Here is a 25,094-nt window from a genome sequence, read left to right on the forward strand (position 1 = left end):
TATGCTCCCTGGTTATTGACCCCCTCAACTAAGGGGAAAGTGTCTTCCTGTCTATCCTATCTATGTCCTTCATAATTTGGTACACCTCAATCAGGTCCCCCCCTCAGCCTTGGCTGTTCTAAGAGCAACCCCTGCCTGACCAGCCTCGCGTCATAGCCAAAATGCTCCAGGACCTGGTGAATCTCCTCTGCACCCTTACTAGTGCAATTACATCCCTCCTCTCATGTGGCGACCAGAACTGCACACAATTCTCTAACTGTGGCCTAACAAGCTTTTTACAAAGGTCCATCAAAACCTTCTTGCTCTTATATTCTGTGCCTGAGCTAATTAAGGCAATATCCCACATGCCGTATTAACCACCTTATTTACCGGTCCTGCTGCATTCAAAAACCAATGAACATGCATCCCAAGATCCCTTTGGTCCTCTGTGTTTCCTAGATGTCCTACCGTTCATTGTGTATTCCCTTGCCTTGTTAGCTGCTTCTAGCAAGTTTTACTATGTTAATGGTACGACGTTAATACAAGTTCTTTTTTGCCCATGGAGATCCCAGTTTAGATTGTTTGGATGTACACAGATAGAAAGAAGTCACAACTGATCTCAAGCACTCAAAAGAAGGGTAGCATACTGGGAATCCACCAACATGCATGACAAATGTACTCAGAATATGTCTTATGCATCAAATGATCAAATTTTAAAATTCATACAGTAATGATGATGGAAATTTGATAGTTTAATGCTGGTTAATAAAGCCTTCACATCCGGTCTCATTTTTTAAAAAGAACTCTGGTTCATTTCAATAGTTATTCCCCTCCCCCAAACTAGCCTGTTTTTCTTTCAACAAAGGTATCACATTTCAAACTTACACAATGGGATTTACATTCATATGCAAATCAATTCTGCCATCTGGTATCACGCGTCAGGGTTTACAAATCTCCGACAGGGATCAAAGAACCTTATCAAGGAACCCAGAGTCATATACTGTCAACATATATGAATAACTATGTATCTGGTCAGAGATTCTTACCCTCAACCTCACACCCTTGGAGGAATGCTCCCCCTGAGGAGGCCTGAAGAGATATGGGACCTAGCAGTCATTTTCAGAAAAGGAAGAGGCAGCCGAACGTAAATTATTTATTAGACATCACGTTGCAGAATCTTGACAATTTTCCACTATTTATCAAGCGAGTTTGAAATTCTGCTTTCCTTTGATCAAGTCACATTTTTGACTGCAAGACAGTCCTCAGTTTCTGAATGTGGTTTCAGAAAGCAAATAAAAGGATGGATTTGGTTTCAGCCCTAAATTTTCCTCCTGGATTCATCTGATATACAGTGCCCCTAAAGCCAACATCCGTATGAATATGGTTTCTTCAGAATATTTTCCATTCGGCAGGGGCACTAGGCAGGGTTGTCCCTTTTCCCCATGGCTCTTTGCACTAGCTATTGTGCCGATCTCGATAGTGTGGAGGTCATCCGATGAGTGGGAGGGAGTGGAGCACCAGGTCTCACTCTTATGCAATGACCAACTTCTGTATCTTTCAGATCCGGTCTCCTCAGTAGGCAACATAATGAGGATTCTCACGACATTCGGCACTTTCTCGGGTTACAAATTAAATAGGCGCAAAAGTGAATGTTCTCTGGTGAATCCATTAGATAAAGAGACTCAACTTAGTTCACTTCCATTTCATCTCTCACCCTCTAAATTTCCGATAGCTGGCGGTCCGCCACGTAGCCAACACCTGGGCATTGCTTCACAAACTGAACTATTCAAGCCTCATCGGTAATGTTATAGAGGAATTGCAGAGGCGGAGTAATCTTCCTTTGACTGTTGTAGGCAGGATCCAAACTATTAAGATGAACGTGCCCCCAGGATTTCTACTTTTATTGCGATGTATCCCTGTTTTTTTGCCCAAATCATTTTATTATGATTGGCAAATTAATTTCAGCTTTTATCTGGGCAGGCAAGTGTCCCAGAGTCCGCAGCGCTCTGCTTCAGAGACAGGAGGTTGGGAGTTTGGGCCTCCTGAATCTCCTGGTTTTTTTATTGGGCTGGCAGCATACAGAAGATCTTACAATGGCTTAGTGACCCTGGCTCGATTTGGGGCTACATGGAGGCTTGGCCTTGCACCACAACCTCCTCCCAAGGTGCCATAATTACCTCACCACTGTCCTTCTCCCCTGCAGGTTTTTCCTCGAGTCCTGTAGTGTTCTCCTTCTTCAAGATTTGGAAACAGTTCCGGCAGCATTTCAAACATCTCTCTGTGTCTTTGCTGCCCTGATCTGCGACAATCACTTCTTTTTGCCTTTGGGCTTGGACCAATCGTTGATTTTGGGGGGCATGGGGTCATCAGGGACTCCTTTAGAAGGAGGTTTTGCCAGTCTTGAGAGACTCGCAGCGAAATTTAGTTAGCCCAACTCCAACATTTTTTTTTCAAATTTGTGATTTTTCACCCAAGATTTATTCCTCCTTTCCCCTGACCCCATCCTCTTCCTTGTTGGAGAAGGTCCTGCCCTTCACCACAACAGAACAGAGAGTCTATTTCAAACCTATATGGCCCTATTCTTTCGTCGGGTCCTGCCCCTTTAGATGGCGTAAAGGAGAAATGGGTAATAATAATAACTACCTTTATTAGTGTCACAAGTAGGCTTACACGAACACTGCAATTAAATTACTGTGAAAATCCCCCAGTCGCCACACTATGGCGCGTGTTCGGGTACACCAAGGGAGAATTCACGCAGACACGGTGAGAACGTTTAGACTCCGCAAGCCGGGAATCGAACCCGGGTCCCTGGCACTGTGAAGCAACAGTGCTAACCACTGAGACCATGCGGCCCATATAAAGGGGTAAAGTCCTGGACTTACTGAGGAGACTTGCAGGGAAGCCCTTAACAGGGTGAATTCCACTTCATCCCGAGTTTGATTCAGTCCAAAGTATTTCATTGGACTACGGCGAAGATGAGCGTATTATTTCAAGATATAGAGAACAAGTGTGATCACTGTTCACTTACAGAAGCTAAACACACAAACTTCTTTCGGTCTTGTTCTAAAGTTGCTGGCTGCTGTACGATATCTAAGATTTCACGGGTGACCCGAGAACGTTACCACTTGCAGCAATATTTGGGGCCTCGAACTCACCAGCATTCCATTCGGGGTAGGGCAGATGTTCCTGCCTTTGCCTCTTTGATAGCCAGGAGGCAAATACTACGGATGTTCTACCAGAGGTAGCGGCCATTCATCTCATTCTTTAAAGAGCTGGACACGGTTGAGAGTTAAGGGGATTAGGTTATAATGGGATCAGCTAGAATATCATAGTTGCTTGAATCAAATGTATATTTTTTTCACTTTGTTGACTCTGTACCTATATAATCTGTGTACTTTTATAAATATTATTGTTACTGTTTATATGATAATTCGATAAAGCTTGGAGGTTTACCAACATGATCTCAGCATTTGCAACGATTTTTCCCCAACCCAAAATGGAAGGTCCTGTTGTGAAGAACAACTTTCAAAAATACATTGCAACATCAATGCATTGCTTAACCAAAATCACAAACAACATTCTCTCATTGTGACCAAACTGAATTATCCCTCCTTGTCCATCCTGCAGTCTTTGAAGAGGTGGGCCACAGCATTGAAGAGGTGGAGCACTCCATCCTCTAATGTCCAATCCACTTAGTTCTACTCTGATTTATCCAACCATAGTCAAATAAGCTCTTCCTATCCATGATCGAGGGACTTCAATTTCACTCTGTTTGGTTCAGGCATAGCACATCCTCAGAATCACAGAATGATTACAGCATGCAGGCCATTTGACCAGTCATGTCTGTGCTGGCTCTCAGAAGGAGCAATTCATCAAGTGCCACTTCTCCGCCTTCTCCCCATTGCCCTGCACAGCTTTCTTTTCAGATAATAATCCAATTCCCTCTGGAATGTTGATTGAACCATTACACTCTCAGGCAGTGCATTCCAGATTCTAACCACTGTCTGTGTGAAGGTACTGGTCTACAACACAGGGATCTGCAGGACTGTATCCATGCACAGTCATCTTTGGAAATACCCAATGATCCATCCTTGGCCCCCTCTTCTTCCTCACCGATGTGCAGTCTTTTGGTTAGATAATCTTTAGACAGGGAATCATCAGCAGGACATGTATGCGAACATTACACATCACTATCTTCCAACCCCTCTATTGCAGAACGTTTGCAGCTGATCCGAGACTGTTGGACAATTTCCTCCAACAAAAATAGAACATACTGAAGCCAGTGACTTCAGCCCTTGCCACAACCTCCAGAGATTGCGACAGATTCCAACCACTGCCTCACTGCCCCCATCGCCTCCGAATGCTAAGTTGAATCAGACTGGTTTCAATTTTGGCATCCTATTTGATTCAGGGTTGAGCGACTGAATTTCTTTCCTCCCACGTTTCAGATTGTCTGCCTGCACTCCATCTGCTGCTGAAACCTCATCCAAATTCAACTATTTGTCTGGAGCTTGCACGTTCTCGGTGTCTGTGTGGGTTTGCTCTGGGTGTTCCAGATTCCTACCACAGTCCAAAGATGTGCAGGGCAGGTGGGGTTACGGGGACAGGGTGGGGCAGTGGGCCTCGGTAGGGTGCTCTTTCAGAGCCGGTGCAGACTCAACTCCTTCTGCATTGTAGCGATTCTATGGATTTGAAATGACATCCTGGCCAGCCGTCCACCATTTCACAAAGCTGAGTTCAACTCTGTTGCCCATATACTAAATTACACCAAGTCCACATTACCCATCACTTGTTCCCACTGACTAACATTAGCTCCTGGTCCACTAGTGCCTTAGTTTTAAAATATTCATCTTAGATAGTCCAAGTCATTCCTGGCAACATCACTCTGTGACCTGTAATTCTTCACCACCGTTAACAACTATTCTGCTGCCTACACCCGAAATTCCAAAATTCCCTCCCTAAAAGTTCTACACCTCTCTCGGCTACTTTAAAACCCTCATCCAGGAGTGGATGTTGGACAAGAAGCCTAGCTCAAGGAAGTGGAGATCTCAAGCAAGGGTATAGTGATAATGTAACTGGACTAGTAATCCAGAGGTTCATGCTCTGGGGATATGGGTTTAAATCCCACCACAGCAGCTGGAGGAATTTGAATTCAGTTCACAACAGGACATTGGGCAAGGAAAGGCAATGATGAACAGCGGTACACAAACTGCTATAAAATGTGATGCACATAGTTAAAGTTAACTAAGTGGACCATATCATGAGACCCATGTTTTGGCACTTCATAAAGTCGGGGAATTTGTTATACAATAATGATTTTTTTTAAATTCCAAAGACAAAATGACAGTCCAACATTTCTCGCACTGTGAGTGAAAAATACTGGATAATGAAGTTAAAATAGATGCTGCATCTGATAACATGCATAATTTAAATTACAAACTGTGAAGTGTCATAAACCCTTGAATGATACCAGTTGCCAAGCCCCAGTTCCAACTATTTTCAAGCATGGCACATCGGCTTACAATCAAACCATCCTCGACATTAACTCCACACACAGAAACTCGTTAGTATTTGCTACAATACCTAGGAATGAGTCAATGCTCAAAAGAAAATTATCCAAAAACGAATGTACCTATGAAGTGTATCACAATGAATCAGGATCAAATGTGAACCCAACAATACACCTTCTGTTATTAACTTTAAACAGTAAATTAGCTGTCGTTGATACGTGATACTATGACCTACCTACCCTCACATTCTGCACAAATCCAGGTTAACTATGTATATGGGTCAAGCATTTATAAAAATTTTAAATGTAATTCCCCAATACACCAGATTGTCTCTGCCAATTTGGTAACTGTGGCCTCAAGAGTGACTGACCTATTTTTAAATTGACGTGTATCTTGCAGTCCAACAGTTAGCACAAGATTTGAATGACCACCATTACATACAAAACAAAAGTGGCATTGCCTGCAAGACCGGATTGATGATGAAAATAATCAATTCAACAGTTCATCTGGAGCTCCAATGGGTTGCTAAAGTTATAAAAGCAGGGCAGCACGGTGGCACAGTGGTTAGCATTGCTGCCTACGGCACTGAGGACCCGGGTTAGAATCCCGGCTCTGGGTCACTGTCCGTGAGGAGTTTGCACATTCTCCCCGTGTCTGCGTGGGTTTCACCCCCACAACCCAAAAGATGTGCAGGATAGGTGGATTGGCCATGCTAAATTGCCCCTTAATTGGAAAAAATAATTGGGTACTCTAAATTTATTTTTAAAAAGTTATAAAAGCACATTCTAGAACAGGGGTGGGCAAACTTTTCCGTGCAAGGGCCACATTCAGAAATTCACAATTTTAAAGGGCCGCATATTATATTAAATAAAATAATTACTTCACCCGGTTATGATTCTGGGCGCCTCACATAGAACATAGAACAGTACAGCACAGAACAGGCCCTTCGGCCCTCGACGTTGTGCCGAGCAATGATCACCCTACTCAAGTCAACGTATCCACCCTATACCAGTAAGTAACCCAACAGCCCCCCCCCCCCATTGTTTTTTTTTTTTAAATGACTTGGTGGGCCGCATAAAGACCTTTGGCGGGCCGCATGCGGCCCGCGGGCCGTAGTTTGCCCACCCCTGTTCTAGAAAGAATGCATTTTCACCACTATAAATTAACCATTTCCACAAGGGAGAATTCGGCATAATATTTCAGCCACTAATACTTGTTTTCGCCACACAGATATCTTGCACACACAAGTTACTTTGATACCATTAAAGTTGCTACTTGTATTTTGAGACTGGCTAATCACAATATAACACAATAATCAGACTGTTTTGAAAACATATTTCCTCAGGGGGCAAAAACGTCACAGATAAGTATTAAAAAAATAATTTGACCTATTTAAGTACACGAAACAGGTCATTGTAATCTATTTGAAACAAGTTTTCAATTATTGACATTTTAAACATTAAGGGGCAGCACGGTGGCACAGTGGTTAGCATTGCTGCCTACGGCGCGGAGGACCTGGGTTCGAATCCCGGCCCTGGGTCACTGTCCGTGTGGAGTTTGCACATTCTCCCCGTGTCTGCATGGGTTTCACCCCCACAACCCAAAGATGTGCAGGGTAGGTGGATTGGTCGCGCTAAATTGCCCCTTAAATGGAAAAATAATTGGATACTCTAAATTTACTTTTTTTTTAAATTTTAAATAAATACAATTTCAAATATTAATACACTGCTTTAACGTTTCTTCTATCCTATACAACCAGTCATACATAGTTTGCACAAAAATACACAGTACAATTAATTTCAAAAGTAAAAAATACTTCAATTATATAGCACTCTTCATCACCACAGGACATCACAAAGTGCTTTACAGCCAATGAACTACTTTTGAATTGCAGTCAATCACAGTTGCAACAGTTGACTTACACACAGCAATCTCACAGAAACAGCAATGTAGAATCGTAGAATCCCCACAAAGCAGAAGGAGGCCATTCAGCCCATTGAGTCTGCACCGACTCTTCGAAAGAGCATCCTACCAAGTCCACTTTCCCACCCTATCCCCAGAACCCCATCTAACCTGCACATCCCTGGACACGAAGGAGCAGTGGCCAATCCACCTAACCTGCACAACTCTGGACTGTAGGAGGAAACCAAGGTGCAGTGATTGGTGATTGGATAATCTGTTTTGAGTCTGGAATAAATATTGGCCAGGCCAACGGAGATAGCTTGCCTGCGCTTCTTCAAAATAGTATCATTAGATCTTTCATATCCACTTGAAGGCAGGGGGGCCTCAGTTTAATGTTTCACCTGAAAGACCGCAGCATCTCTCCCTCATATCACTGAAATATCAGACTTGATTTTTATGCTCAAGTCCTGGTGCAGGACCTGAACCTGAACCTTATGATCCATATGTCAGAAGACCAACTGAGCCACAACTGACGCAGAGTTTAACGCCAGCAAATATGGAATTCAATAGGCTGCTAAGCAAAACCAGGCTGCCTCATTTCTTCTTCACCCACCCTCCATTTCTACATGTGATTGCTTGGTTTGTGACGTATTTTTCTCATTGATCCTTGCAGCCACCCTTCCACTAAGAGAAGGCAGGCGAGAGAGTCCACCGGGAAAAATTAGATTTGTCCTGTATAAATCCTGGAGTTCACTGAACAGAGAAAGCCCTTAGCTCTCCAAAGTGAATTTATTCTATACAGATGAAATTGAAACCTAGATCTCAGAACAGCCACTGTGCTATTCCAACCCCAAAATCCACACATATTATGTGGGACATCAATAATGCCTTGAAATGATTCATTCCTATCCTCTCCACAGGGATTCTTTTCCTGCAACAACAGCACACATGGGTTTAATTTCTGACCTCATCTATTTTCATATTTTGATACACAGAATAACTTCTTAAAATAAACCATAAATAGAAAGTAACCCAAGCATTAGTCCTTCTTAAACTGAATGTGCAATCACGAAAAATATATAGATTTTTTAAAAAGCCATAGCATAAAAAGTAATTGATGATATCCAATCACTGTAGGTGTGCTGCATTCCTACAATACACTATTACCTTCAATCATGTCTACAATTACCGTAGATACAATAAATTGTATCTACAATTTATTTACACCTCCCGCTGCCGGGGGAAAGCAGGCAGCATACTCAAGGATCCCTCCCACCCGGCTTATTTACTTTTCCAACTTCTTCCATCAGGCAGGAGATACAGAAGTCTGAGAACACGTACAAACAGACTCAAAAACAGCTTCTTCCCCACTGTCACCAGACTCCTAAATGACCCTCTTATTGACTGACCTCATTAACACTACCCCCTGTATGCTTCATCCGATGCTAATGCTTATGTAGTTACATTGTATATCTTGTGTTGCCCTATTATGTATTTTCTTGAATTTTGTTTAATTCCCTTTTCTTCCATGTACTGAATGATCTGTTGAGCTGCTTACAGAAAAATATTTTTCACTGTACCTCGGTACACGTGACAATAAACAAATCCAATCTAATCCAATTATACCCTTTAAAAATTTGCCCCTATTTTGGCAAACAACAACATGGCTAATAGTACTTGACATTTCAAGTGAAGGCAGAAGTGGCTATAAAGAATGCACCACTCTGCTTCATGAAAAACAGCACCTCGCCATTTCAATGCGTTGACCCCCGTGAGGTCTGTATATATTTGCATGTTAAATATGAACTAAACTGGCCACAGAGGTTAAGTCTTGACCATTTCACAGTCCAAGTGCCCCTAAAGCTGTGGCAAGTGTTAATCGCTTCCAGTCAACCCCGGCACTGAAAATCAACCAGTACAAGCATGGAATCTCATTACTCCAGTTTTCATTGATTGGGTTTTAAAACAATGACAAATTTTAAGTTTACAAAAATAATTTTGATCATTCGCCCGCCTCACTCTCTCAATCTAACCTTTCTTTCCATTTCTCCTGCTGTACCTGAATTGACAACTGAACTCACCCCTTCTAATTTACACCTCATTCTGCTGTCGATTTCACAATCCTTCAATCTGACTGGTTAAAGTGATGGTTATTTGCCCTGTTCACTCAGGTCCCAGCATTTTCACCTCTTTGCCACACAAAATTAAAAAACCTAAAATGTACAAAGGCAAATATAACCAGCAGACATGGGAGGTGCCCTGCAACTGCAAATTATGCCTAATCTTTTTTTATTTTGTCTACAGTAGTGGCACATAGTCCAAGGGTTGGAGCCCGACGCATCTATAGCTCACGGGTCACCAGCTTTCTGACAACAAGTGTTCAGTTTGGGGCCTGGTTGGTTTTGCAATCCCGGTTTAAAGTAGCATCAAAGTCCAGCTTTCCACTGTCTGCTTGATCCAAATAAAATAAAAAAGCGGCTAGGTATTTTTGAATACCTCCTCTTTTGAATGCTCCTCTAGTCTACTTTAATTCTACCCATCATGCCACCAGAGTGCCCCAGTCACAATCACCATGCAGCAGTGATCAAGGAAAATACATTTAACAAGAGCAACCAAGTCAGAAGAAGCACAGGTGTAATTTGTAAGGCAGGAATGAAGCAGAGAAGATAATGCAAGGTAATGAAACCGAAACTGACCCACCTTATAAAAAGGTGGTGCACTGTGACTAAGGCTTGCCGATAGGTAGCAGAGTTGAGAGGTGTGACTCATCTGGCTGCAATTGGGGGTGGGGACGGGAGGGAGAAAGGAAAGAAAATGGGAAATAAAAGGACAAGGGCAAGCTTTCATTCAGAGAATTAAATAATTTGTTTTAGATCCACGAGGATCATCACAGGATAGCATTTACAAAAACTTCTAGCTTTGTTCCAAAGTTTATACCACATTCACACGGATAGCCAGAGGTCACTCTAGATCCATAATTCCCTCCATTTCCATCCAATAACAAGTGTAAAAGTCTTCAGCTCAAGTCCAAGACCAATCACTTGGAAGGAAATAAAACTTGCACGGCTACAGTGAATGAGCAGAGGAGTGGGACTGACAGGGTTGCTCCACAGTGGGCCAGCATGGACTCGACGGGTCAAATTATCTCCTTCTGTGTGGTAAACGATTCTATCACTATCCTATGACAAATCAAGAAAGGAGCACCTTGGGACTGGGCTGCATGCCCAGACTAATGTTGTAACTTGGCAATAATAAGAACCTGTGGGTAAACCTTCATATCCTTCACATGCCATGTTGGAACGTCAGAACACATTTAAACAAGTTAAAAGTGCAATGTTGATTGTCATACAGTTCCAATTAGGGAGAAAATAAAACGGGTGGTATCTTATACTGCGAATTAGAGTACAGTTCCCAGATCATTATCATAACCTGTCATTCCAAAACCACAGGCCCTGAGGAAATCTGTGTCTTCTCAGGTTTGGTCTCACTCACAGTTGCTGTAATGGGATGTTAAGAGGGATCGTGACTGGAATGTCCCTGATTCAATCCTACTCCTAGATTATAGTGCCACGCCCTAGAATAAAGATTGCAAAATATAGTTGGAATCGTTCAGTCGGAACAGGTGATGTCATATAGATCTTTGGATTAGTTTAATTTGCTCAAACCTTTGCGGCTGCTTTGATAGTGCAACATCAGAACATGAATAAATGCCTTGGTTATTCATCCCAAATGGATAATTTTAGTAAATCTTTTTGGGAATCTATATTCTTGTAGCAACAGATTCATTGCACAATTCTCTACATGTGGGGCAGGATTTACCGGCTGTTCACGCCAGCAGGAAATTCCAGTCCCACACTGGCGCACGAGTTTCCGGCTGACAAGCAATGCTGTCAATGGGAAATTGACAATGATCATCATTAGAGTTTTAGTTCCAGATTTATAGTGAATTCAAATTTTACCATCTGCAGTGTTGGGATTTGAACCTGGGTTCCCACCGAATTACTCTGGGTCTCTGGTTTACTAATCCAGTGACAATACCATTACGCCACCGCCACCCCTGGGCTCAGCTCCGTAAATTGAACTTCACAAGTATGGTGGGCAGGTCAGGGTCAAGGCAGATTTGTTGAGGTGGGATAGCCTTCCCCCAATCGCTGGCAGGCCAGGTGTAAGCAGTTAAGATAGAACATAGAACAGTACAGCACAGAAAAGGCCCTTCGGCCCTCAATGTTGTGCCGAGCCATGATCACCCTACTCAAACCCACGTATCCACCCTACACACGCAACCCAACAGCCCCCCTCAAGATGAACATCTTGCGGTTTTTATTTTTATTTCAGTGCCTATATTTTTACCAAAATCGTTTTTTTATGGACGGTGGATAGGTTGGAATTGTCATTTGTGTGGGCAGTGAAGGTGGCGAGGATTAGGAGGATGCTACGTCAGGGAGGGTGATGGTCAGGGGTGTCTGGCCCTTCCAAACCTGTTAAACTATTAGTGGGCGGTGAACGCTGAGAAGGAGCGAGATTGGAGGAGGGAGATGGAATCTTTGTGGGGGAGGATTGAGGCAGGCTCTTGTAAGGGGTCAGAGTTCCAGTCGCTGGCAACAGCGTCACTCCCATTTATCCCAGGGGAGTACTTGGCGAATCCGGCGGTGGTGACCATGCTGAAAATATGGAGGCAATTTCATCAACACTTTTAGGGTGGGGGAGGGGTTGAAGTTGATGCCGATTCAAGGGAACCATGGGTTTGAGCGAGGTTTCAGGGATGAGGAGCAAGGGATGATGGAAATGAAGGACTGATAAGGGCGGTTCGCAGGTTTAGAGGAGCAGGGGGAGAAGTTTGGGATCCTGCTCGGGGAGGTTTTCAGGTACATGCAAGTGCGGGATTTCGCGAAAGAGGTTTCCCCGACTTTTCCAGTAGCACCACCCTCCTTGAGTTGGGGGGTGGGGGAGGGGGAGATCTCAGCAATCTATTGGAGGACTTTGGCGGAGGATGTGGCGTCTCTGGAGGGGGTCAAGGCCAAATGAGAGGAGGTGCTGCGGAGGGGGAATGCCTCAACCTTGTGTGAGAGGTTGGGATTGATACAGCTAAAGATAGTACACAGAGCACACCTGATGAAGTCGAAGATGAGCCGGTTGTTTGAGGGGGTGGAGAATATTTGTGAGCAGTGTGGGAGAGGCCCAGCCAATCACGTACATGTGTTTTGGTCCTGCCCTAAGTTGCAGTACTTTTGGTGGTTGTTCTTTTTTGCACCATGTCGGTGATCTTGCTTGTGGATTTGAGTCCAGTCACCTGGGGGCCATATTCTGGGTGTCGGACTTGCCAGAGTTGTAAACTGGAGCGGAGACAAGTGTTTTAGCCCTCGTCTCGCTGATCGCTCGTAAGGCGGGCCCTGTTAGGGTGGAGGTCAGTTGCTCCATCCTGTGCCTAGGTATGGCTGGGGGATTTAATGGAATTCTTGTACTTGAAAAGGTGAAATTTGCTCTGGTTGGGGTGGGGGGGAGGGGGTCTATGCGAGTGAGGGGTTCCATAAGAGATGGGATTTGTTTATACCACATTTCAAGGAGCTGGTTGCCATCAACTACTAGGGGAGAGGGGCGTGGGTGTGGGGTTGTGTTGATTTTACTTGGTAATGTTGCGTGTTTGAAGTGTTAAAATGTTAAAAATATGAATAAAAATACTGTTTTAAAAATTGCTCCCACCACTATTGTGCTTCATTACACTATTATAAAACTCTAAAACAGACATTTGTACAATTAAAAATCTATAAATGTACTACAAGATTTTACCCATGATATGGCAAAGCCTAAAAATTTCACACACTATTTTCATGCCATTAAGTTTCACAATTCTGATGGGCAGCATTGTGGTGCAGTGGTTACCACTGCTGCCTCACGGTGCCGAGGTCCCGGCTCTGGGTCACTGTCCGTGTGGAGTTTGCACATTCTCCCCGTGTTTGCATGGGTTTCGCCCCTAAAGATGTGCAGGGTAGGTGGACTAGCCACCTTTAATTGGAAAAAAATGAATTGGGCACTCTCAATTTATTTTTTTTAAAGTTTCACTGTTCTGGCAATATTGATCATATGCTTTCTTTGCAGAAAGACCTAACTCCCCCAAAACAGGTGAATAACTTTATGTTATTAACCAATTTTTGTGGCATATCCTTAAAACGGTACAAAACTTGCAAAGTTGTCACTGCATTGCTATTTCAGAATACATTTTGCTGTTAAAGGAACAGAAGTAAACCATTCAGCCCCTTGAGCCTGTTCTGCCATTCAATTAAATCATGGTTCACCTGTAGCTTCTACAACCCTGCATACATCTACCAACAAAAAAACTCCATTTCAGATTTGACATTTTCAAATGACCTCACTTCATCAGCCTTTTGGGAGAAGAAATGTTTTGGATGTCAACTACCCGTTGCGTGAAGATGTACTGCCTAACTGTAATTTTAAATTTATTACCTCTTATTCTGAATGATGCCACATGAAGCAATAGTTTCTACCTACCCTATCAATTCCTTTACCCATTTCAAATGCTTCCAATTCATTCACCTCTCAATCTTCCTTTTGCAGGGAAGTAGCCTAGACTGCGTAATCTGTCAGTTCATGGCTCTGACTGCCAAAGCTATGTTTTCAGACCTCACAAAAGATACTGTTCAAATAATCTGCAGTCTTGCTTTTGTATAAACCAATTTAATTATTAGAATTTCCATGCCTTATTTTTGCCCTCGGAATGAAAACAGCACTGCCAATAAAGTTCTTCCGATAATTAGGATCACCCAAAGAATGGCAAAAAAGATTATGAAATCTGTCTTTGAGGGTATACATAAAAGTAAATATATCCCCCAGAAGGGCTCAGTGAGTACATGGTTTATTATTTTATCAAGCGATGATGAGCTATCCAACTTGCACAAACAGTACAACTGTTTTTAAGAAAGATTGTACATCCTGGACCATCACTAGCCATAGATCTGCATCATTACAATTTGAAGCACAGAGTACACATAGTTAAATAAATGTCCTTTAAAACGTAACTGGTTTGCAAGACCAAAAGTTGACTTTAAAGTGACCAGATCGGAGCTCCACTCCACATGAACAGGAGGTTGCAAAAGGGAGGGCAGACACCCGAGTCTTCCAGCCGTTAAAACATAAACACCTTTTTTCCAAACATGAGCTCTTTCTTATCCCAGATTTTCTTTATTTTTATCTCTGCAAATGTATCATTTTAACAACTGATGAGATTGGTTGTGGTTACAGGATGCGTGTGGGGGTGGTGGTGGGAGAATGTAGGAGGTAGTCAAGCCAACAACATTTGAATAATTTCTGAAGCATACTCCAAATATGCAAGACACTTTGATGTAAAAGCAACCAATATTTTACTTCTTTCTGAATAGATGAGAATTAATTGAATTCATATGATTACAAGAAACACAAGCAACAGGGTCAAAGTTGATGCGCATCGGAGGGAAACATGGGTTTGAGCCAGCAAGCACGGATGCTAGGTTTTGGGGATGGGAGGAGCAAGGGGTGATGGAAAGGAGCACCTATTTCTAGAAGGGCGGTTTGCGAGTTTGGAGGAATTGGGGAAGAAGTTTTTGGGACTCCGTGGAGGTGGTATCTCAGCAATCTATGGGAGGATTTTGGAGAGGATATGGCGTCACTAGAGATGGTTACGGCCAATTGGGAGGAGGAGTTGAAGATGGCGTTGGAGGAGGGGTTGTGGTGTGAGGTGCTGCGGAGGGCGAATGTCTCAACCTTGTGTGCGAGGCTGGGGTTGATACAGCTAAAGGTAGTACATAGAGCGCCACTGACAAAGTTGAAGATGAGCTGGTTATTTGAAGGCGTGGCGGATAGATGAGAAGCGTGGGAGGGACCCAGCCAATCACACGCATATATTCACGTCCTTCCCTAAATTGGAGACATTTTAGAGGTGGCTCTTCAGCATCATGTCAGCGGCCTGTCCCCTGGGGGCCATATTTGGGGTGTTGGGACTTGTTGGACCCGCAGATGGGAACGGGAACGGGGGGTGGGGACAGATGTTTTAGTCCTCATCTCGCTGATCTCTCGCAGGTCTTATTTGGGTGGAGGTCAGTTGCTCACCCTGTGCCTTGGTGTGGCTGCTGGATCTAATCGAGTCTTCTTATCTGGAAAAGACAAAATTTGCTTTTGGGGGGGACGGGAGAGAGAGAGAGAATGTGAGTGAGGGGTTCCACAAGAGATGGAGTTTGTTTGTACTACCTATCAAGGAGCTGGTCACTGTCAGCTATTAAGGGAAGGGAGGATGGGGGCAAATTGGGGTGGTTGTTGAGGTTATTGGAGAGGGGGGGTGTGTGGGTTTATGTTGTTTTTTTCTTTGCTATGTTCTGCTGTGGGTTTAAAATGTTGAAATATCAAAATCCTTGCATGAAAATATTTTCATAAACTAAAAGAAATACAAGCAGGATTAGGCCATTCAGTCCTCGAGCCTGCTCCCTCCTCTTTCCAGCCTCCTCCCCATACCATCCACAACCCCTAACCCCATACCACCCCCGAACCCTAAGTATCCTTGATTCTCTGAGAGATCAATCAGCTGTCTACCTTAGCCCAATGATCCAGCCTCCACTGCTCTCTGGCGAAGGAAATTCTAAAGACTAACAGCCCTCAGAGAAGAAATTCCTCCTCATCTGTCTTAAATTGGAAAGTCCTCATTTTAAAACTGCTGCCCCCCCCCCCCCCCCACCCACCCGTGCCACAAGTGCTAAATTCCCCCACAAGAGGAAACATCTACCCGTTTACCCTGTCAAGCCCCCTCTGCATCTTGTATGTTTCAGCAAGATCACCTCTCATTCTTTATAGGACCAATCTGCTTTACTTTTCCTTCATCCCTGGAATTAACCTAGTGCCTAAACATGTATATCCCTCCTTAAATAAGGAGATCAAAAAACTGTATACAGCATTCTCGGTGCGGTCTCAGCAATGCCCTATACAGTTGGAGCAAGACTTTCTTACTCATGTTTTTTTTTTAATGTTGTATGTCAAATATGTACACAGACAAAAACAACCAAAGAGCCATAGCAAACAAACTGTGATGCAGGAACATATCATACATATAACTATAATATAACATATAAACCCACCATAAAACAAACCCACGCAGAGATTTTTTTAAACCACAATATCTCTCAACCTGCCCCTTCCCGCTAATAAAAGATAACTAACATATCCCCATCTCCATACTGATATTTTAGTACTTCTTGATGTCGATGAACAGCTTCCACCTCATGAGAAACCCTCATCCATCCATCTAATGGCAAACTTAATCTTTTCCAAGTGAAAGAATTCAGATAGGTCCTGCACCCAAGTCCCAACACTTGGTGGCTCCGAGGCCCATCAATTCAGCAGGATCCTCCTTCCGGGTTAGGATAGAGGAGAATGCCACCACATCAGCTTCTTTCCCCACCAGAACACCCAGATCATCAGACACTCTGAAAATTGCAACCCCCAGGGATGGCGTTGCCTCCATTCCCAGTACCCTTGACAGTACATTGGTAAACCCCCTCCAGAACTCCACCAACTTCGGGCAAGCCCGGAACATGTGGGCATGGTTCGCCGGGGACCCAGCACATTGCACGCAATAATTGTCTACTCTTATGAAGAATCGACTCATCTTGGCTGTCATCATATGCTCACTTTGAATTGGATAAGGCTTAGCCTGGCACACGACGAGGAAACATTAATGCCGCGCAGCGCCTCTTTAACAAAGTCCCCTCGTATTGCAGTCTTCCACCCCACCCCCGCTTTCCTCCGCCTATTGTAGCTGAATAACTTCCATTGATGCTTCCTCCTTCTTAGTCAGTTCTGCATAGACGTCGGAGGTCTTGCCTTTCCCAATCTCATCTTCCGATAAGAGCCTATCCTTGGCGGTAGCAACATTGGGAACAAACCCGATAGGCCCTAATTTGAAGGTATCTGAACCCATTTCCGTTAGGTAACTGGCAAACTTCCTCCAGCTCAGACAAGTCCACAAATTTCCTTCTCACGAACAGGTCCTCAATGTATCGAATCGCCAGCTGCTCCCATTTCCTAAACCCAGCGTCTAGTCTTGCTGCAACAAATCTATGGCTATCGCAAATCGCAGCCTTCATATACATACCAACTATTCAAAAGTGATTCCCAGTTACACCCTCAGTGTAGAGATTACCACCGGATTTGATGAGTATCTATTTGGCGAGAATATCAAAGGTACAAAATCCAGTGCCCTCAAGGTGGTCTCCTTACAGGAGACTTCCTCCACACTGCCCCATATCGACCTTTGGTCCTCCATCCACTTCCAGTCCATGACGATGCTTGCAGCCCAATAATAGTAAATGTATGTTTGGGAGCACCAGGCCACCCCTTGTCTATCTCTCTCTGCAGGAAAGCTCACTTGGTTTGAGCAATCTTCCTCACCCACACAAAGCTCAGGATCAGCCTGTTAACTTTCTTAAAGAACGACTTGGGCAGGAAGATTGGGAGACTCTGGAATATAAACAAGAATTTCAGCAGAACCACCATGTGCACTGTCTGAACTCGGCCCCGTCAAGGACAGTGGCAACACATCTCATCAATCGCTTGAAGTCCTTTCTCATCCCCTCCACAATTCTCTCCAAATTTACCTTATGGAGTGGGGCCCAAACTCATGCCACATATCTCCAGATATCAGAAACCCGATCTCACCAAGCGGAACGGAAGCTCACTCAAACTACCCTCTTGCCCACCGGTGCTAAATCGTGAATACCTCATTTTTTAATCATGTTGAACTTATAACCAGATACGGCCTGCGAAACCTCAATCCCCTCCGGCAACCTCACTATGCTAAGGTTTTGAAGTCAGGGTGTTCAATCTCATCCACCTCTTCAAGCAGCTTCTTAAGGCTGTCAGCCTCCAAGGTAAGTTCCGCTTTTAACGAACCTCCGGTCCTCATGGTTGGCCATAGACTCCGCCATTTTTCTGCAGCTACACACCCTGGGCCAGGTTTCTGCTCCATTCTCTCCACAGCCGCCTGGATTAGATCTGTTACTCTGGCCAGCTCTGAGGTTTCAAGCCTCTGCTTTTTAAATTGAGAGCATTAGGAAATCCACCAATTGGTCAGTAGACCATTGTGCCGGAAGCATGGAATCGGAGCCCGCCGCCATCACACCTTCAACCTCACTCACACAGGCCTCACAGTCCCCTTGCAATCGATATTTTTTCACGCTGAACTTGGGAACGGAGCCACTTTCTTTTTTTTTTAAATATAATTTTTATTGGAATTTTTTACAGAAAATATAAAACATAACGACAAACAATGAAATGCAACAAAATAACCCATAATAACCGTACCACCCCCAGACCGTATCGACGCATGTATCCCATCCCCCACCCCCCCAACCCCAATGAACAACAAAAGAACTTCAAAATAAATTTAAATTAAATAAACAAACATAGTCATTGTCCGCCCCCCCACCTTTTCCCTCCCCCTTCCCCCCCACCTTTTCCCTCCCCCCCCCCACCTTTTCCCTCCCCCTCCTCCCCCCTCTTCCCTCCCCCTCCCCCCCCCTCTTCCCTCCCCCTTCCCCCCCCCTCTTCCCTCCCCCTTCCCCCCCCCCTCTTCCCTCCCCCTTCCCCCCCTCCCCCCCCTGCTACTGTCCCCGTACCCTATCATTGAGCCAGAAAGTCGAGAAAAGGTTGCCACCGTTTAAAGAACCCTTGTACCGACCCTCTCAGGGCGAATTTGACCTTCTCTAGCTTAATGAAACCCGCCATGTCATTGATCCAGGTCTCCACGCTTGGGGGCCTCGCATCCTACCATTGTAGCAAGATCCTTCGCCGGGCTACTAGGGACGCAAAGGCCAGCACACCGGCCTCTTTCGCCTCCTGCACTCCCGGCTCCACCCCCACCCCAAAAATCGTGAGTCCCCATCCTGGCTTGACCCTGGATCCCACCACCCTCGACACTGTCCTCGCCACCCCCTTCCAGAACTCCTCCAGCGCCGGGCATGCCCAGAACATATGGGCATGGTTCGCTGGACTCCCCGAACACCTGACACACCTGTCTTCACCCCCAAAGAACCTACTCATCCTCGTCCCAGTCATGTGGGCCCTATGCAGCACCTTGAATTGGATGAGGCTAAGCCGCGCACACGAGGAGGAAGAATTAACCCTCTCCAGGGCATCAGCCCATGTCCCGTCTTCGATCTGTTCCCCCAGTTCCCCCTCCCACTTAGCTTTCAGCTCCTCTACTGACGCCTCCTCCGCCTCCTGCATAACCTTGTAGATATCAGATATCTTCCCCTCTCCGAACCAGACCCCCGAAAGCACCCTGTCGCTCACCCCCCTCGCGGGAAGCGAAGGGAATCCCTCCACCCGCCGCCTAGCAAATGCCTTTACCTGCAGATACCTGAACATGTTCCCCGGGGGGAGCCCAAATTTCTCCTCCAACTCCCCCAGGCTCGCAAACCTCCCATCAATAAACAGTTCCCTCAGCTGTCTGATGCCCGCTCTGTACCAACCCTGAAATCCCCCATCAATGTTCCCGGGGACGAACCTATGGTTCCCCCTCAACGGAGCCTCCATCGAGCCCCCCACTTCTCCCCTATGTCGCCTCCACTGCCCCCAAATCTTGAGGGTAGCCGCCACCACCGGACTCGTGGTATACCTCGTAGGAGGGAGCGGCCACGGCGCCGTTACCAGGGCCCCCAGGCTTGTATCTCCACAGGACGCCCTCTCCATCTGTTTCCGGAACGGAGCCACTTTCAACACACAACACAATCTTGCTGCATTCGGCCGTCAGATCGGGTTTAATGGGTCGGAATATTCTTCCTCGCACCAAGTTTGTGACCGTCGACTGCATGGTTGCCACTGGAATTCCTTGCCTACTTTCATGCTCTAACCCACTTGCAAGAAAGGTCAACATTCAATTTGCCTTTGTAATCACTTGCTATACCAACATGCAAATATTTTTGTGATTCATGTACCCAGACACCCCGTGCTGCAGCATCTCTCCATTTAAATAATATCCCGATTTCCTATTCTTCCTGCTAAAGTGCACAAGTTCATATTTTCCCATATTATAATCTTTCTGCCAATTTTCTGCCCACTCACTTAACCTAATTTTAGCCCTTTGTAAATTCTTGGTATCCACCCACAACTTGCTTTCCTCCCCATCTTTGTATCATCTGCAAACGTGGCTGAAATACATCCAAGTTATTAATACAGATCCCAAACAATTGAAGTCCAGCACTGATCCCTATGACACTCCACTAGGCACAGTTTACCAACGTGAACAGGATCAATTTATCTCAACTTTGTTTCCCGTTATCTAACCAATCCTCTATCAATGGTAATAGGTGCAGTAATATTTTATGTGGTACCTTATTGAAAGCCATTTGGAAGTTCACTGCATCTACTTTATCCCTTTATCCACTCTGCTTATTACATCCCCAAAAAACTCATTTTTCAGACACAATTTCTGTTTCACAAAACCATGTACACTCAGCCAGATTGTATTATAATTTTCTAAATGCCCTGCTGGTACTGCCTTAATAATGTGATTCTAACATTTTTCCAATGACTGACATTAGATTAACTGGCTTAATAGTTTCTTGCTTTCTGCAACTCTCCTACCTCGAATAGTGTTGTCACTATTCCCAAATCTAGTGAATTTTGGAAGTTTACAACCAATGCATCCACCATCTCTGCATTCACTTATTTTAAGATCCTCAGGTGCAGACCATCAGGTTTGGAGAAACTAATCAGAGATGAGCTGTTTCTTTTCCATGCTCGATTCTCAGTCCAAGGGAACCTCCTGCTCAGTCTAAAATTAACAATTGCTAACAACCTATTTTGTCCTCAAGTTGGTGGTCCCATACAGCAAAATAACCAAATTCACATTATCAGCGAGAGTTTATAATGAATTGCACCAAGTCAGTATCAGTGCATTAATTATAGGAAACATGTATTAATCACTTGTGGTGTTATTTAGGCTTTTCACAGTAACTTCAGTGTAGTGTTAATGTAAGCCTACTTGTGACAATAAAGGTTATTATTATTAATTATTTCACATGGTAGCAGATAAAAGATGGAAAATTATCAAAAGTTGATTGAGTGCCAATAATGTCATAAGTGAAAATTAAAATCTTGAAATGGGCCCATTGGCCTAGCAATGTGTTTTTGAGCACCAACATGAGGGAGCACAGGCTAGTGTAGTTTTCATTCAGACTACATACAGGTGCTGCCCTGAGAAAGTATCAAGCACTAAGTCAGCTGAAAATAAGAGTCATTCCTCTGCTCCTTTATAACATCTAAACCAAACTAAAACAAAAAAGAGGCTCTGCAGGAACATGAATGCAATAATTTTAACATGGATACCTGTGGGGGAAGGTGTGAAAGAAAGTCGCATAAACGCAGTCCAAATTTATTGTACAGTAGAAAGTAAATAACCATTATATAAAACATTTTTACTTAGACATCCCTATTATGTGAGAAAAATGAGGGGCAAATATCAGCAAAAATAAGATATTTGAATAAAATTGAAAGGATGATAAAACAGGAAAGTAGTTAAACTGGACGATTTCAAAATCAATTGAATATAAACCAGGAAAACTCCAAAAAAACAATTTAGTATCACATGCCGGTGAATATAAAGCATGCCTGCTTCATGAGTCAAGGAAAACACAAGATCATGACTGTATTTGTTAATGATCCAATGCACTGCAGGTGGAAGCGATTACACTCCTCAGATACAGCAATCACAATCACTGACTTCAGCATAATCTGTGAACCCAACATACCAGACATCAGGAGTCATATATATATTTAAAAAAACAATTTCGCACAAAAAAGGAACAATCATTGCAAGTCAAAGAAAACCATCATGAGAGAACATAAAACATCATGAGGCAGCTTAAATTATCTGCACAATTGGCAGTAAACAGGAATGAGCGTGCGTGCCTGGTCAGCCTCTTAAAGAAATGATAACAGACAATAGAAACCACTTTAATGTGTTGTACCTAAATTTCCGGGGAGCAATGGAATCGCGTTCACATCCGACCCCCACCATTACCCAGGCTTGCCTGGGGAAGCTAATGATCCTATCAGCAAACTAAATTCCAAAAGAAGCTTCATGTGAAGAGTCCACACAAGGAATCCTAGTCAAGGACACAAAGCCAAAAGGAACAACGAAACCTAAATTTGCAAAAAGGGATTTGAAGGGCAAACTAGCTCAGTGCCCAAGGAGGAACAGGATAGAAACGTTACGACATGAGGCAGCTCATGTGATGCACAGAACTGACACAAGCTAGTTTGGGCTGAATGGCCTGTTGTCGTGCTGTCAACTCTAAACAATCTCAAAGTCGTGGGTATTTGGGTTACATCTTGGGAATAGAATGGAAATTGGATGGAAGGTAAGAAATAATAATGCTGTTCGTCTGGCAGTCAGCAGCACCACCCAAAGCTGCAGACTGGCTGTCCGACCTTTCGGAATTTCTCCAATCGGAGAAAATCTAATTCGCCATCAGAGGGTCAGACGACGGCTTCCACAGAACATGGGAGCCATTCACCCAACTATTCCGGGACCTGTTTGTGGCCAACGAACAAGTAGAACAGCGAAGTATCAGGGGAAAGCAGCCAAAGCACAAGAGGGAGAGATAGACCAGGGGGGGAATGTATATTTACCGCCCCAGTCTCCACCCCCCTTCCCTCCTCCCCACAAACAGTCGCCCACTTATGTGTCGTAAATAATTTTGCCAGTTGTACAGAGTTGCTGCTGTTGAGCTGGTGCATAATATCCTACCAGTTATTCTATTGTATTTTTTATTTTATTTTTCATTATTACACTTTTTCTTGGTATGTTTGGGTGTGCCCTGCTCTCTCTATTAATATTTCTGTGTACATAATGGTAAATATACTTTGTTCAAAAACCCAATAAAAACATTTATCAAAAAAAAGGTGAGAAATAATATATTCAAGTCAAGTCCACTTGGGTCAGGTCAGGGCAGGTGGAGAAAGCATACAGGAAAGTACGATGCAGGTTGCCTCAGCTTGCTGTCAGGGCTACAACTCTCTAATTTATGATAGCTTAGATCAATTAAAATTGATCCAGTTTATAGATGCCATGCAAGGCAAAATAGTGAAATTGGAGGAGACAATTCAAGATATCTCAGAACAAAATATGTATTTCAGAACACTGGTATGTGCAATTTAATGCGGGCAACTGTAAAGGCCTGCACACTCGAAAAATGGAGTGGTGTAACGAGAACAACCTCTGCTTCAATGTCAGCAAAACTAAAGAGCTGGTCATTGACTTCAGGAAGAAAAGTATCATACACAACCCTAGCTGCATCAAAGGGGGCAAGGTGGAGATAGTTGACAGCTTCAAACTCCTAGGTGTGTCACCAACAATCTGTCCTGGTCCACCTACATCGACACTACAACCTAGAAAGCACAACGGTGCCTATACTTTCTCAAGAAACTAAGGAAATTTGGCTTGTTCACATTAACTCTAGTCAACTTTTAAAAGCTGCACCATAGAAAGCATCCTATCTGGCTCCATCACAGCCTGGTATGGCAAGTGCTTGGCCCAAGACCGTAAGAAACTACAGAGAGTTGTGAACACCACCTAGTCCACCACGCGAACCCGCTTCCCATCCATTGACTGTCTATACCTCCCGCTGCCTTGGGAAAGCGGGCAGCATAATCAAAGACCCCTCCTACCCGGCTTATTCACTCTTCCAACTTCTTCCATTGGGCAGGAGATACGAAAGTCTGAGAACACGCACGAACAGATTCAAAAACAGCTTCTTCCCCGCTGTTATCAGACTCCGAAACAACCGTCTTATGGACTGATCTGATCTCTTCGCACGTCTTCTCTACCGAGTAGTACTACACCCCTGTATGCACCACCCAATGCCTGTGTCGATGTATTTGCATTGTGTATTTTATGCTTACCCTATGTATTTTCTTTTCATGTACGGAATGATCTGTCTGAACTGTACGCAGAACAATACTTTTCACTATACTCCGGTACACATGACAATAAACCAATCCAATCCAAATGAATGAAACACATAATCTGTGGAATGGTGTTGAAATCGGCAAGGATAAATAGAAGTTTTACAAGACCTGACACTCTGTGTCAAACCAATATAAAGCAGCAATCAACAAAACCAATGGAATGTTGAAGTCATGAACCAAAAGTAGATTACCACCAAAAGGCACATTCAAGCACTGAAGGGCATATAGAGACATATCACAATGAAAAAAACTGGAAAACTAGAGAAGAACAATCATTCTCAGATAAGAGATAATTTAACAGGATGATCAGTGCCAGGGTCCCAGGTTCGATTCCCAGCCTGGGTCACTGTCTATGCGGAGTCTGGACGTTCTCCCAGTGTTGGCGTGGGTACCCGCCAGGTGCTCCGGTTTCCTCCCACAAGTCCCAAAAGATGTGGTGTTAAATGAATTGGACATGCTGAATTCTCCCTCAGTATGCCGGAACAGGCGCCAGAGTGTGGCAACTAGGAGCCTTTCACAGTAAACTTCATTGCAGTGTCAATGTAAGGTGACAATAAAGATTATTAAAATAAAAAGATAGATCAGGAATGTTTTCAATTAGCTTACAAAAATTACACCTTGTAAAATAAATTAAAATTATTCTTTACAGAGCCCAGGTTTGGTTGGGGGGGGGGGGGCGTTTGCTCACCACTC

At 44.0% G+C, this 25,094-nt stretch overlaps 1 protein-coding gene across 7 annotated transcripts in view; it reads right to left on the reverse strand.

Annotated features, from left to right (window-relative positions):
- Positions 1–25,094, reverse strand: part of LOC119973455 (plexin-B2-like) — a 290,890-nt gene that overhangs the window by 262,845 nt on the left and 2,951 nt on the right. The window lies entirely within an intron of this gene.

Source organism: Scyliorhinus canicula, chromosome 11, assembly GCF_902713615.1.
Source record: "Scyliorhinus canicula chromosome 11, sScyCan1.1, whole genome shotgun sequence".
Lineage (NCBI taxonomy): Eukaryota > Metazoa > Chordata > Chondrichthyes > Carcharhiniformes > Scyliorhinidae > Scyliorhinus > Scyliorhinus canicula.